This window comes from Chiloscyllium plagiosum, unplaced genomic scaffold (assembly GCF_037043375.1).
Source record: "Chiloscyllium plagiosum isolate Xiang-an unplaced genomic scaffold, Cpla_swu_hap1 HiC_scaffold_38, whole genome shotgun sequence".
Classification (NCBI taxonomy): Eukaryota; Metazoa; Chordata; class Chondrichthyes; order Orectolobiformes; family Hemiscylliidae; genus Chiloscyllium; species Chiloscyllium plagiosum.
This window is the reverse complement of record NW_028270176.1, coordinates 89,830,120-89,846,250: the sequence shown is the minus strand read 5'-3', so window position 1 is coordinate 89,846,250 and position 16,131 is coordinate 89,830,120. Positions and strand designations below refer to the sequence as shown.

The 16,131-nt window shown below is 44.4% G+C and overlaps 1 long non-coding RNA gene across 6 annotated transcripts in view; it reads right to left on the bottom strand.

The window, feature by feature from the left end:
• The window catches only part of LOC148139732 (uncharacterized), a 215,966-nt gene that overhangs the window by 192,020 nt on the left and 7,815 nt on the right, over positions 1 to 16,131 (bottom strand). For 3 of the 6 annotated variants that reach the window (XR_015753574.1, XR_015753575.1, XR_015753577.1), the window contains exon 6: positions 402 to 510. This is a non-coding gene — a long non-coding RNA (uncharacterized LOC148139732). Of the gene's footprint in view, positions 1 to 401; positions 511 to 2,724; positions 2,803 to 4,049; positions 4,139 to 13,698; positions 13,804 to 16,131 lie in introns of those variants that run through there. The other 3 variants (XR_015753576.1, XR_015753578.1, XR_015753579.1) reach the window with 3 other exon arrangements.

Here is a 16,131-nt window from a genome sequence, read left to right as displayed (position 1 = left end):
CCTCACAGACACTGGGGAGAACGTGCCAACTCCAACACAGGCAGTCGCCAGAGGCTGGAATCAAACCCAGGTCCCTGGTGCTGAGGAAGCAGCGCTAACCACTAAGCCACAAGATCTTTGGTGCTGATGTGCTGCCCCACTGATAACTCAGTCACTCACCCTGCCTCATTTTCTAAGTGGCAGTGATGATGGAGTGAAATTATCGCTAGACTGTTAATCCCAAGACCCAGATAACGTTCTGGGGACCTGGGTTTGAATCCCATCGCGGCAGATTTTGGAACATGAATTCAATAAATATCTGGAAAAATTAATTTTGTGACGACAATGAATCCATTGTCAATTGTTGGGAAATCCCATCTGGTTCACTCATGACCTTTAGGGAAGGAAAATGCCATCCTTACCTGGTCTGGTCTGCATGTGACTCCAGACCTATAGCAACGTGGTTGATTCTTAACTGCCCTCTGGTTAAACGAAGCAATAAATGCTGGCCGAGCCAGTGACAGCCTCATCCTGTGAATGAATAAAGAAAACAGGTCAAGTTTTGTTCCTGCTCTAGTAGGTACATCCTACAAACTGAATCTGAAATGTTCTCGTACACACTGAACAAATACCTTTCCATCCAAGCCCTTAACACTACAGCACTCCGAGGCTATGTTGGTAAAGTTAAAACCCCTTATCATTGTATCCATAGTATTCTTACAGATAACCGAGGTCTCCTGGTAAAATTGTGTCTCAATTCCCCGCTGACTATTGGGACAGAGTCTATAATACAATCCCAGTAAGATGGTCATCCCTTCCTTATTTCCCAGTACCACCCAAGTAACTTGCCTGGATGTACTCCCAGGAATATCCTCCCGAAGCCCAGCTGTAATGTTATCCCTAATCAAAGACGCCACTCCCCCTGTACAGTTGCCCCCTTTCTATCGCATCTACACCCTGGAATATTAAGCTGCTAGTCCTATCCATCCCTGAGTGATGCCTCTGTAATTGCTATAATATCCCAGTGCCATGTTCAAAACCATACCCTGAGCCCATCTGCCTGACCCGTCAGGCCTCTTGCACTGAAATAAATGCAGTGTAACTGGTCCGTCCCACTTTATTCTGTGGCTTGCTCTTGCCTGCCTTGACAGTCTAATCTGAACAGTACCAGACTCGGACATACCTCTTTTCTCACTATCTCTTTAGGTTTACTCCAACTCCCTCACTGGTTTAATGCCTGAGTGGAACTAGCAAATCTCCCTGCTCATCAGGACCCCATGCTTTCCCCTTCCTATGCCATTGGTACCAATGTACAATGTCCTCCCACTGGTTATTCTCCCCTTTGAGAATATTCTGCACCCTCTCCGAGGCATCCTTGACCCTAGCATCAGGGAGGCACCACCCCATTCTGATGTCTCACTGTCAGCTGCAGAAATGGCAGACTGTGCCCCTGACTAGAGTGTCCCCTATCACCATCGTTTGCGTGGAACTGGATATACCTTACATTATGTTAGAGCCAGTCTCAGTCGCAGTAACTTGGCAGTCAGTGCTATATTCCCCTGAAAGTCTATTACCCCCTACATTTTCCAAAACAGTACACTTGTTTGAGCTGGGGATAACCACTGGATATTCCTGCAGTACTTGCCTACCCCTCCTAGTTTTCCTAGAGGTAACCCATCTACCTGGCTGTATCTGCAGTATCCTGCAATCCTGAGACTGCCACCTATCACACCCCTGGGCCCTGTCAATTCCTCACTGCCTTTAATCACTCCTTCACCAATCCATGTGATCTGATAGGATTTGCAAACACACTTCCTGCAGACACAATCATCAGGATCATTGAAACTCTCTCTAATCTCCAACATCTGACAGGAACAGCACACCACTCTACAACAGGCCATCTCTCCGCCTTAACAATCTACAGACCAAGACAAAGGCACAGTCTTACTGCTCGAAAAATACTGCCCGAGAATAACTTAATGCTTACGCTTTATATTTTAAACATTTAAACAACAGACCGAAAGACATGAAAAAGAAACCCTCACCTTTCTCACTATTAATATAATAAAACCGTCTAAAGTTGATGTTTCAAGAGACTGAAACCCACTGAGCTGATCCGGCTGTGAGCAGCTCAGAGAGCGAGGTCTCTCTGAGGGCAGCTGTGAAATGTCACTGTTTGTTTCTCTTTTCTCCAAGCTGCATTTCCAGAGAGGTTTCTACCTTCACAAGTCAGCTGGGAGAGGTCACTGCTCGGTTTTATTCACTGGAGGTTGCCTTTGCTGCCCAGACCAGTATTTATTGGCCACCTTTATGTGTCTTGGAGAAAGTGGTGGTGAACGGCCTCAATGAAATGTTGCAGTCCATGTACACCACAGTGATGTTTGGACAACAATCCCCCACTAGACCCACATCCCTCCCTGTCTCTGTAATCCCTCTCCAGCTTCAGAAATTGCATGTGTGTAATTTTACCTCAAATTGTACACGGAGAATGATGGAGCTTTTTTAAAATTAATACATTGCTAAAAACGGAGGCAATGGCCAGATGATATTCTTGCTAGACGAGTAATATGAGCAATGTTCCGAGGATTAGGGTTAGATGGTAGCATCATGGCTGATGGTGGCATCAGATATCAATAAAATCTCGAATGAAAAGGCTCATGATGACCATGAAACTATTATCGACTGTTGGGAAAAAACCCATCTGGTTCACTAATGCCCTTTAGGGAAGGAAACTGTCATCCTCACCCGGTCTGGCCAACATGTGACTCCAGACCCACAGCAATGTGGTTAACTCTCAACTGCCCTCAGGGTAAACATCCACATCTGAGTGAATAAACAATTTATATTTAAATCGCAGAGGAAAGCTTTTTTAAAAACAAAATTGTGTTTTCAAACTAAAAAAATTCACCTTGGTCAGATGGCACTATAGACGCTGCAATAATCAGGGAGAACATAAGGAACAAATATACAGAGAGATCTCCGATATACATTCACAACAATAAGGTTATAATAGTAGGTGATTACGATAGTGTGAAAGGTTTGGTTGGTAAAGAATGTGTTAAATGAGTTCAAGAAATGTTCTTTATCAATATTTAAATGTTCTTATCAGGAAGCAAGCAACACCTGACCTTTTCTTGTCTGATCAGACAGGGCAAGTGACTGAAGTGATAGGACGGGAACAGTTTGGGTGAGAGGAAATTGTGCGCACTATGGAGAAATATTTGTATAATCGATAACTACAGGTGAGCTGCCTGATGACTGGAGAGTGGCTAATGTTGTATCTTTGTTAAAGAAGGGGTATAAGGAGCAGCCTAGGAACTGTAGACCTCAGTGGTGGGTAAGCCGTTGGAGGCGATTCAGAAGGATAGGAGAGTATTTGGAGAGTTAAGGAATGATTAGGGACACTCAACATGGTTACTTAACAGGGTGTCTCACAGACTTGATTGAGATTTTTAAGGTAGTCACCAAGATGATCGATGAGTGCAGAGTGGCAGACATTGTTTATTTGGACTTTAGTAAAGCCTTTAAAAAGGTTGTGCAGGGGAGACGAAGTTGTAAAGTTCGATCCCATGGGATTCAGCAAGAGCTTGCCAATTGGATACAAAATTAGCTTAACAATAGGAGACAGTAATAGTGGAGGGTTGTTTTTCCACACTGGAGGCCCGTGACCAGCAGTGTTCTCTAGGAATCGGTGCTGGGTCCATTTTTGTTTGTCATGTGTGTAGATGGTTTGAATTAGAATATACAAGGCATGGTTTGTTTGTGGGTGACATCAAAAACTGTTAAGGTAGACAGTAACAAAAGGTTATCCACGAATACAGAGGGATCCTGATCAGTTGGGTGAATGGGCTGAAATGTGGCAGATGGAATTTAATTTGAATAAATGTAAGATATTATATTTTAATAAAACAAACATCTCCTTTAGTCTCATTAATTAAGTACACTAATTAAAAGTAAGGCCTTGAGTAGTGATGTGGAACAAAGAGACCGAGGGGTTCAGGTCTTTGCAGCTTGTGTCACATGTAGACAGGGTGGTTAAGTGAGTGTTTAGCACGCTTATCTTCATTGTTCAGACCTTTAGGTATAGGAGTTGGGACACTGTCATGAGGTTATACATGATGTTGGTGAGGCCTCTTCACTGTGTTCAGTTCTGGTCCCCCTGTTAGAGGAAGAATGTTATTAAATTGGGGAAGGTTCAGAAGATGTTTCCCAGGATGTTGCCATGAATGGAGGGATTGTGTAGAAGGAGAGGATGGATAGGCTGGGATGTCTGTCACTGAAGAGCAGGAGGTTGAGGGGTGACCTTATTAGAGGTTTATGAAATCATGGAGTGTGTAGATAAGATGAATGGCTGCATGGGAGGGGGATTCAAGACACCGGTGCATACAGTTTGAGAAGAGATGACAAAGATTTTAAAAAGACATGAGTTTTTCTATTTTTGCACTTATGGGTTGAACTTCGAGAGGAAGTGGTAGCTGTGAATACAATTACAATACTTAAAAGATAATTGGATAAGTACATAAATAGGAAATATTTGGAGGGATATAGACCAAGCAGAGGCAGGTGTGATTAGTTTAGGTGGAATTATAGTCGACATGGATTGGTTAGACCACAGGGTCTGTTTCCATGATATATACCTTTGAAACTCTAACTCTCGGTGTCTTCATGCTCACAACTCTCCCTATCACTGTCACCTCATGAAGCTTCACAACTCTTCCTTATTTCTGCTATCATAAGCATCTCTGTAACATTCTCCAATCACACAATCCTCCCTATCTCTGTAATCTCGATCCCCACAAATCTCTCTGCTAAGTGGCTTTCTGTAACTCCAGCCTTGAGGATAGCCCATTTTTAACTCAGATTCCTGCACCCTGAGCTCCAGCATTTCCTACTAAACCTCTCTGCTCATTTTCCTCCCCAAAACATTAACCAATCCCATTCTAATATCAAAAAGGTATGAGATGATCGCAGCGGGCATGTATGCTTGATGACCAATATGGAGAAGATGGGGGTATTGTGTTCAACAGTTTAATACCAGAGACTCTGACCCCATTTTATTCCATGTTTCTCCGCGATTCCCTCTTTTTGAAGCAGACATGAGTGAGAAGCAGTGGAGAATGTAAATGATACATGGTCTGCATAGTGAAAGGATTCCACCACCACTGGCTGTTTACCCTCCAGCTCCACAATGTCCAATAACCTATCCATGCTATTGCGGATCCTGGCACCAGGGAGGTAACATACTATCCTGGAATCATGTCTGTGGCCACAGAAGTGCCTGTCTGTACGCCTGACTATTGAATCCCCGTTACTCTCTTTCCTCCTGTTCTGTGCAGAATCCAAAGCGGGATACAGTATCTGTTTGATAACGGGATGATCAGTGGGAACTCCTGCATTTCCTTCCTGAGCCTTTTACTTGATCTGATAGTCATCCATTCCCTTTCCTAACTCACTGAACGTGCTGTCCATAACATCCTCAGTATTGCAGATGAGCTACAGTGAGTCCACTCACAGCTTCAGATCTGAAAAGCAGTTTCCCAGTAACTGCAGATGGGCACACTTCCTGCACATATTGTCACCAGGGACACTGGAAGCATCCCTTATTTCCCACATTGTACAAGAGGAGAACACCGCGGATCTGAGGTCTCCTGTAACAATGTCTCTCTAGATTCAGCTAGTTCTCCCATCGCGAGAACTTAAATGAGCTAGCAACCTTTCTTCACTTCAAGCATGTCCATTATAATCTAAATCCCCGACCTTTACTTAAGCTGACATGTTATACTTTAAAACCTGTTACAAAATATTCAGCAGGTATCTCATAAAAATTGGCTATTCCCATTGGGAGTATGTGAATTTCTGAATGGCCTGAACTAAACCTGAGTTTCAGCATCACCTTCTCCTGTCTCACCTCACTGTTTTCACCCAACTCCAAAACACACTCACTGAGCCAAGCAGCACTCTCAGTGCAGCCCTGTCATTTTCAGTTGTCAGAATCTGGAACATTCCACCTGAAAAGATGCTGGAATTTTAGTCCATAAGGAATTTTAGTGGGTAGTTTGCAGAGAACTGAAAATAAGAAGTTTACAGGTTAACATTACGAAGTGGGTGATTGGGGACTAAATCTGACAGTTCCTGCAAAGAGATGAGGTGCAATTTGGATAAATCTGTGCTCCCTCTCAGGCCAATATCTCCTTCCTCAGCTGCAGGGCCCAGAACAGAGCACACACCCAAAGGGTGATCCAGCCACAAATTTGTCCATCTCTCTGATTTTTGCTTGACAACAGTATTTAAGATACTTTCTCACAGACAGAACAGACAACCCTTTCTGTTTCCACAGTTAAATGCCAATTATATTCAGGTCCTGATGTCTCTGCTGACTGTAAAAACCTGTTTCTGAGATCCCAGTCTCAATTAATATCCCATAAAATGAATTCACACAACAAAACTCACAGTCAGTGCAGGATGAATAGTAAAGACAAATATTTATCTTGCACCTAACCTACACATCTCTGAAAACTAGCAATTTAGCTCCCAGTGCAATGGCAAAGGAGATAGGGGTTAAAGAGTGAATAATAGGTGGGGACAGAGCCCAAAGGAACATTTGGAAAGAAAAAGGACTGGATAGCGATCTGGCTGGGAGTGCGCATAGCTGTTAATGGAGGGAACAGGAACCGGTGTCTGGCAGCATCTCAGTGGATGTGATGGAAATGGTGGCTGATGTACGTTCTGCCGCAAAAAAGACCCTGAGCTTCCAGTTGCCTGCCACTTCAACACACGAGCCTGTTCCCTGGGCAACATCCCTGTCTCATACTTACTGCAATGTTCCAGTGAAGCTTGATACAAACTGGCAGAACACTCCAGAACATACCAAATGGATCCGTATTTCAATTACAGCAATTTCCCCTCCCATGTGGTCAACAATACCCTCCACCGTATCTCCTCTACTTCCCACACCTCCGTCCTTGAACCCAACTACTTCAACTGCAACAAGGATAGAATCCCCCAAGTCCTCACATTCCACCCAGGTACAACACATCGTCCTCCACCATTTCCACCACCTACAATCAGACCCCATCAGAGATATATTTCCCTCCCCAGTCCTTTCAGCATTCCTCAGAGACCATTCCCTCTGTGACTTCCATGTTAGATCCACGCTCCCCACCAACCCATCCTCCACTCCCAGGCACCTTTGCTCGCTATTGCAAGAGGTGGAAAACCTGTGCCCACACCTTCCCCTCACCTCCATCCAAGACACCAAAGGATCTTCCACATTCAGCAGAGATAGTTCTTACATTCAAACACCTCACCTGTTGAGTCCTTTGCTCTCGATGTGGTCTCCTCTACAGTGGGGAGACAGGACGCCAACTTGCGGAATATTTCAGGGAACATTTCTGGAACACATGTACCAACCAACCCCACTGCCCTGTGGTCGACATATTCAACGGACCCTCCCACTCCGCCAAGGACATGCAGGTTCTGGGCTGCCTCCATCGCCAAATCAAGCCACCCGAAGCTTGGAGGAATAACACCTCATCGTCCGCCTTGGGACCCTTCAACCACACAGCATCAATGTTTCCTCATCTCCCCTCACCCCACCTTATCCTAGCTCCAACCCTCCAACTCGGCACTGGCCTCTTGAACTGACCCACCTGTCCATCTTCCTTCCCCATTATCCACTCCACCCTCTCACCATTACCTCTGCATCTACCTATTGCATTCCTAGCTCCCTTCCCCCCCCCCCCAGCCCTACGCACCCCCTCCTATTTATCTCTCAGCATTCTTTCCCACACCGCACATTCCTGATGAAGGGCATATACCTAAAACGTCGATTCTCCAGCTACTTGGATGCTGCCTGACCTGCTGTGTGTTTCCAGTGCCACATGTTAATGAAGCTGGAAGAACAAAACCTCATCACCCACTCGGGGACCCTTCAGCCCTTTGGCCTCAATATCAAATTCAACAATTTTAGATCCTGAACTCTCCCACGTCCTAGCATCCTAGCCCCCTACCCCACACACCAGGCATTGTTATTACATAGCCTGCTATTACACACTATCTGTGATTAGCCACTAACAGTCCCCATAAACAGCTATTCACTCTCCCCCAGCCAGATCGATATACACTCCTTTGTCCAATTTCTCCTCTCTCTCTCTTTGGACTCTATTCCCAATCACTTACTCTTTAGCCTATACCTTCTGCATATAAACCAACATTTTTTCCCTCAGTCACATCAGTTCTGAGGAAGGTTCATAGGTTCAGAAATGTTAACTCTGATTTGTCTTCACAGATGCTGCCAGACCTGCTGAGCTTTTCCAGCACTTTCTGGTTGTTGTTTATCATTTCCATCATCCACAATTTTTTCTGGTTTTTATTTAGCGGGAGCTTGTAATTCATGTCAAGCAGCCTACACCGTGTGTTTATAAACCGCCCCAGTACCCACAAACTCCATTTTTCTCCCAGTCTATGCCACTCCCATCACACTCTCTGAGCCCCCCCTCACAGTGACACTGCGCCTGCACAGCTCATGGTCACATGTTGGCCTGCTGGCCACACCCTCTCCTATTGGTCTGCAGCTGCTGTCAATCACCTGGGCCCCATTGTGTCATGTTGGTGGGATCCTCCCATAAGTGTTGGAGGCTGAAGGGTGACCTCATTGAGTTTTATAAAACCATGAGGGGCATGAATGGGATAAATAGACAGGTCCAGAACGAGAGGGCATAGGTTTAAGTTGACAGGGAAAATATTTAAAAGGGACCTAAGGGGCAACTTCTGTCAATCAGAGGATGCTACATGCATGGAATTTTCAGTCAGGACAAGTGGTGGAGCCTGGTACAATTACACCATTTGAAATGCATCTGAATGGGTATATGAATAGGAAGGGTATAGAGGGATATATGCCAAGAGCTGGCAAATAGGACTTGATTAGGTTAAGACATCTGGTCAGCATGGACGAGTTTGACCGAAGGGTCTGTTTCTGTGCAGTACATCTCTATGGCTCGATGACTCTGCCCTGGGATGAGCTTCATCATTCACAGTGAATGGGGCATTATCACAGAGCATTGGGGCTGGGGGCTATTCAGCCCATTTGGGCTGTACTCTCTCCCTCTGCAGATGCTGCAAATCTGTCTCAACTCCCGTCCCATTTGGACATAGCCCTCCAAATCTTTCCTTAAAAAGTTGAATTCCAAATTTGTTTTGACAGTAACTGTTGAATCTGCATTCAGCTGTTGTTCAAACTGTTCCAGATGCTCAGAACTGACTCAGTAAAATAATATTCTCATTTTAACCTTGCATTATTTGCCAGTTACATGAATGTAGTTACTAAACATTGTGACAAACTTTCTACTTTACCTCTCTGTCAACTAAATATCCTGGAGACAAATCTGCTCCTGGTCGAAATCACGACAGGCGGAGGTTGAATAGGCTGGGGCTGTTTTCCCTGGAGTGTCGGAGGCTGAGGGGTGACCTCACAGAGGTACATAAAATCATGAGCGGCATGGATAGGATAAATAAGATAAATAGACAAAGTCTCCTCCCTGGAGTGGGGGCTTCCAGAACTAGAGGGCATAGGTTTAGGGTGGGAGGGGAAAGATATAAAAGAGACCTGAGGGGCAACGTTTACACGCAGAGGGTGGTACGTGTATGGAATGAGTTTCCAGAGGAAGTGATGGAGGCTAGTACAATTGCAACATTTAAAAGGCATCTAGATACGTATATGAATAGGAAAGATTTGGAGGGATATGGGCCGGGTGCTGGAAGGTGGGATAGATTCGGCTGGAATATCTGGTTGGCATGGATGGGTTGGATCGAAGGGTCTGTTTCTGTGCTGTATATCTCTGTGATGAATGACCTTTCAGCCATTTTTTTTTATCCAACTAGCTAGTTCTCCCCGTATTCTATGATGTTGAACTTGCTAACCAGTCTGTTGTTATGTGGAACATCGTGTCTTCCTGAAGTCCGAGTTAACGATGTCCATGCACAAAGCCATGCTGATTCTCCCCAATTATTTGCCTTTCCAATTACTTGAAAATCCTGTCCCTTAGAATCCCTTCCAACAACTTGCCTGCCACTGACTTCAGGCTCACCGGTCTATAGTTCCCTGGCTTTTCCTTACCTCCTTTCTCAAATAATGGTACACATCTTCCAGCACCTCACCTGTAGTTATTGATGACACAAATATCTCAGGGAGGGGCCCAACAATCACTTCCCTAGCTTCCCACAAATTTCTGGGATACATCTGATCAGATCCCAGGGATTTATCCACCTTTATCCATTTTAAGACATTCAGAGTATCCTCCTCTCTAACATGGACACTTGCCAAATTATCACTATTTATTTGTGCAAATGCTCTAGCTTCCATATCGTTTTTCAGTAAAAACCAATGTGTAATATTCATATAGAATCTTTCCAACCTCCTGCGGTTCCATAGTCAGTCTTGTTGATCTTTGAGGGTCCCTATTCTCTGCCTGATCACTCTTTGTCCTTAGTGTATTTCTAGAATCTCTTTGGATTCTCCTTAAACCTATTTCCCAAAGCCATCGCTTGTCCCCTTTTTGCCCTCCTGGTTTCCCTCAAGTATTCTCCTACTGTCTCTATACTCCTCCAGGGATCCACTCAAACCCAGCTGTCTGTACCTGCCATATCCCTCCTTCATTTTCTTGACCAGAGCCTCAATTTCTCTCGACAGGCAGCATTCTCTACGCCTCCCATCCTTGGCCTTAACAGGAACATACTGTCTGTGTACTCTCATTGTCTCATTTTTACAGGCCTATGGAGGCAATGGCAGATGTGGACAGAGAATCAATCATTCTCAGTAAAGAGGAAGTGTTGGGAAAGGTAACAGCCTAAAGGTAAAAGGGGTGCCTGGCCCTGATGGAATGCATCCCAGGGGCTAAAAGAAATGGCCGGGAAAATAGCAAATGTGTTCATGATAATTCGCTAAAATTTGCTGGACTCTGGGACGTATCTGACAGATTGGAAAGCTGCAAATGTGATGCCACTATTTAAAAAAAAACACCTATTAGTTTAACTTCTGTAGTGGGGAAAATGCTTGAACCTCTCAAGGAAGTAGTAGCGAGTTATCCGGGCAGAAACTATCCCATTGAGCAGACACAGCATGGATTCATGAAAGGCAGCTCATGTTTAACGCATTTACTTGAACTATTTGAGGACATCACAAATGCATTGGACCCAGTGGATGTGGTGTATCTGGATTTCCAGAAAGTAATCGACAAGTTGCCACATGAAAGGCTGTATAAGATAAAGGCTGCACGGCGTTAGGGTAATGTATTAGCATGGATACAGGATCGGTTAACCAACAAAAAGTAAAGAATGGGGATAAATGGGTGTTTGGATTAGTGTTGGCACTACAACTGTTTACAATTTACACAAATGTTTTGGAGTTGAGGACCAAGTGTAGGGTGTCAGAGTTCAGATTTGATACAAAGATGAGGTAGAGCAATGTGTGCAGAGGCCACCGTAAGTCTGCACAGGGATACAGATAGGTTGAGTGAGTGGGTAAGGATCTGGCAGATGGAGGACAATATTGGGAAATGTGGGGTCATCCACTTTGGTCGAACTAACAGCAAACTGGATGATAAAATGGTGAAAACTTGCAGCATGCTGCTGTGCAGAGGGAGCTGGGTGTCCTTGTGCATGAATCACAGGAAGTTGGTTTGCAGGTGCAGCAGGTAATTAAGGCAGTGAACGGAATATTGTGCTTCCTTGCTAGAGGGATGGTGATGCTGCAGCTGTACAGGCCACACCTGGAGTACTGTGTACAGGTTTGATCTCCATACTTCAGCGAAGATGTACTGACACTGGAGGGGGTGCAGAGGAAGGTCACTAGTTTGGGCCTGGGGTTGAGAGGGTTAGTGTATGTGGAGAGAAAACTAGTTCTATACTCATTGTAATTTAGAAGAATGGGAGGTTGGATGGGAAAAAAACCAAAATTATGAAGGGAGTAAGTAAGATAGAAGCAGGGAGTTTATTTTCACCAGGGGTGGGTGAAACTAGAGAACATAGCGTCAAAATAAGGTGGAGCAGATTTAGGACTGAGTTTAGGAGTAACTTCTTCAGCTAAAGGGTTGTGAATCTGTGGAATTCCCTGCTGAGTGAAGCAGCTGAGCTATCAACTTTATTTGCCTTTAAGGCAAAAGGTAGATTTGTGAACAGGAAAGGAATTAAGGGTTATGGTGAGAGAGCAGGAATGTGGAGCTGAGGCCATGAAAAGATCAACCCTGATCTTATTGAATGGCAGAGCAGGTTTGAGGGGTCAGATGAAAGTTTTTGCCTTGTGCCATCAAAATTGACCTTTGAAAAGTTAAGTTTCTAAATTGGGCAATCTGGTCTATTATTTTCTATAACTATTTTAAAATTAATAGAATTATCAGAGAATCCCCGAATCCCAACAGTGTGGAATGAGACCATTCGGTCCATCACATCGATACTGACGCTCAGAGCCTCCTAACCTCCCCCTGTAACGTTGCATTTTCCAGGGCCACCCAACCTACACATCCCTGAACACTACGGGCAATTCAGCCTGGATAATCCAATCTACCCTGCACATCTTTGGACAGTGGGAGGAAACCAGAGAACCCGGATGCAATCCACGCAGACAACCGCAATAAGGTGATCATGCCTTTCTTAATTCCCAGTTCCACCCAAATAACTTCACTGGGCGTACTCCCATGAATATCCTCCCTAAGCACAAACATAATGCTATCCCTGATCAAAAACGCTACTCCCCCCCTCTCTTGACCCCGTTTCTATTCTTCCTATAGCATCTATACTCTGAAACATTAAGCTGCCAGTCCTATCCATCCCTGAGCCACGTTTCTGTAATACTCATAATATCCCAGTGCCATGTTCAAAACCATACCCTAAGCCCATCTGCCTTCCCTGTCAGGCCTCTTGCATTGAAATAAATGCAGTGTAACTGCTCAGTCTGACCTCATTCTCTGCTTTGCCCTTGTCTGCCTTGACTAACTGCACCAGCCTCAGACATACCTCTTTTCTCACTATCTATTTGCAATCACACCCACTCCCTCACTGGTTTAATGCCTCCTGAGTAGCATTAACAAATCTCCCTGCCCAGATATTACACACCTTCCAAATCAGGTACTATCCATCCTTCTTATCAGGTCAACTCTACTCCAGAGGAGATCACAATGATGCAAAAATGTGAATCATTTTCCCCTGCACCAGCTCCTTAGCCACTCATCCAGCACCTCCTCCTCTGTAATATGGACATTTCTCAAGACGTCACCATTTATTTCCCCACATTCTATATCGCCCATGTACTTCTTCACAGTAAACACTGATGCAAAGTATTGTTTCCCTATCTCGCCCATCGCCTGAAGCCCCACACAAAGACTGCCTTGCTGATCTCTATTTTCTCCTAGTTAGCCTTTTGTTCTTAATGTATTTATAAAAGCCCTTTGGATTATCCTTAACCCTATTCGCCAAAGCTATCTCACGCCCCCTTTTTGCCTCCTGATTTCCCTCTTAATTATACTCCTACTGCCTTTATACTTGAAGGACTTTTGGATTGGAATAAATGCAAAATACTACATTCTGACAAAACAAACGAGGGTAGGACTTACACTCAATAAAAGTAGGACCTTGAGTAGTGATATGGGAACGAAGAGACCGAGGGCTTCACTCTTTGAAGTTTGTGTCACATGTAGACAGGGTGGTTAAGGTGCTTAGCACACTTACCTTCATTGTTCAGACCTTTGAATACAGGAGTTGGGACGTTATGTTGAGGATGTACAGGACGTTGGGGAGGCTTCTTCTGGAATACTCTGTCCAGTTCTGGTTGTGCTGTTATAGGAAGGATATTATTAAATTGGAGCAGGTTCAGGAGAGATTTACCTGCATGTTGCCATGAATGGAGGGATTGTGTTCTAAGGAGAGGCTGGATAGGCTGGGAAATTTTTCCACTGGCGTGCATGAGGTTGAGGGGTGACCTTATTAGAGGTTTATAAAATCAGAAAGAGTGTAGATAAGGTGAATAGCCGGGGGAGAGGGGGATTCAAAACTCGGGTGCATTCATTTTGAGAAGAAATGAGAAAGGTTTGAGAAAAGACATAAGGGTTTTAAAAAAAAAATATACGTGTGGAATGAATTTCCAGAGGAAGTGGTAGCTGTGAATACAATTACAATATTTAAAATACATTCAGATAAGTACATAAATAGGAAATATTTGGATGGATGTGGACCAAGCGGAGGCACGTACACTTAGTTCAGTTTGGAATTATGGTTGGCATGGACTGGTTGGACCACAGGGCCTGTTTCCTTGCTGTATAACATTATGACTCTAATCCTCACTAACTCTAAATCCCTCCATCCTCAACTCTCCTGATCACTGTCACCTCATCCAGCCTCACAACTCTTCCTTATTTATATAATTCCTCACCAGCCACAGAACGCTCCCTATCTCATGTCCTCCAGTTTCTCAGATCTCTGCTACAAGTGCCTTTCTTTAGTTCCAGCCTTGAGGATGCCCTCATTCACTCTGATTGGTTGGAAGACAAACTGGTACGACCTGGTCCTCTAGTACTGCCCTCTGCCCCCTATTGGCCTGCGCTGACATCAATCACACGAGACCCATTGTGAGGTGAGTGGTGGGATCCTCCCTCTCTCTGTCCTGGGATGAGCTTCATCATTCACAGTGAATGGGGCAGTATCTCAGAGCACAGGGCCTGGGGGCTATTCAGCCCATTGGGACTGTACTCTCTCCCTCTGGAGATGCTGCACATCTGTCCCAATTCCCTTCCCATTTGCCCATAGCCCCCCCAAATCTTCCCCTAAAAAGTAAAATTCCAAATCTGTTTATGAATAACTGCCGAGTCTGTGTCCAGCTGCCAATCAGACAGTTCCAGATGCTCAGACTTTACTGAATAAAATATTGTTCACATATTCACATATTATTTGCCAATTACCTGAAAATAGTTACTAAAATTGTGACATTGTTCACAATTCCCTTCTCTCTGCAAATTAAATATCCTAGACACAAATTTGCAGCTGGTCAAACTCACTGCTTAACCTTCTCCACATACAATTATCTGTGCTTCTGCTAGCTCTCTACAAAAGAGGAACACATCTTATTTTCATTTATTCGTGTCACAGAGATGTACAGCACAGAAACAGATCTTTGGTCCAATTTGTCCATGCCAACTAGGAATCCTAAACTAATGGAATCCTATTCCCAGCTATTGATCCGTATCCCTCGAAACCCTTCCTATTCATGTACCCAATCAGATGCCTTTCAAATGTTGTAATTGTATCAGCCTCCACTACTTCATCTGGCAGCTCATCCAATACACACACCACACACAGCTTGAAAACTTTGCTCCTCAGATCCCTTTTAAATCTTTGCTCTCTTGACTTAAGCCCATGTGATCTTGTTTTGGAACCACCTAACCTGGGGGGGGAAAGACCCTGGCTGTTCACCTTATCCATACCCCTCATGATTTTACAAATCTACATGAAGTCACCTCTCAATCTTTGACTCTCCAGGGAAATTACCCCCAGCCTCTCCCTGTAGCCCAAATCCTCCAACCCTGGCAAAGTCTTTGTCAATCTTGTCTGAACTCTTTCAAGATTCAGAACATCCTTCCCAGAACAGGGGATTTTGAACTTAAAACAGAATTCCTGAAATGGCTTAATCAATGTCCTGTCCAGCCACAATATGATGCCCCAGCTTCTGTATTCAATGCATCGACCAATAAATATAAGCATACCAAACACCACCTTCACTAGTCCGCCTATCTGCGACTCTACTTGCAACGAACAATGAATCTGAACTCCATGGTCTCTTTGTTCAGCAACACTCCGAAGGACTTTACCATTAAGTGTATAAATCCTGCCCTGATTTGCCTTTCCAAAATGCAGCACCTCGCATTTGTCTAAATTGAACACCGTCTGCCATTCTTTGCTCCAATGGCCCATCTGATGAAGATCCTGTTGTATTCTGAACTAACCTTCTTCGCTGTCCACTACACCTCCAATTTTGGTGTCTTCTGTAAAACCACTGACTATATCTCATATATTCACATCCAAGTCATTTATTTGAGGACCGAATATCCATTCCTGCAGCACACTGCTGCTCACACGCCTCCAGTCCGCAAAGCAACCCTCCATCACCAC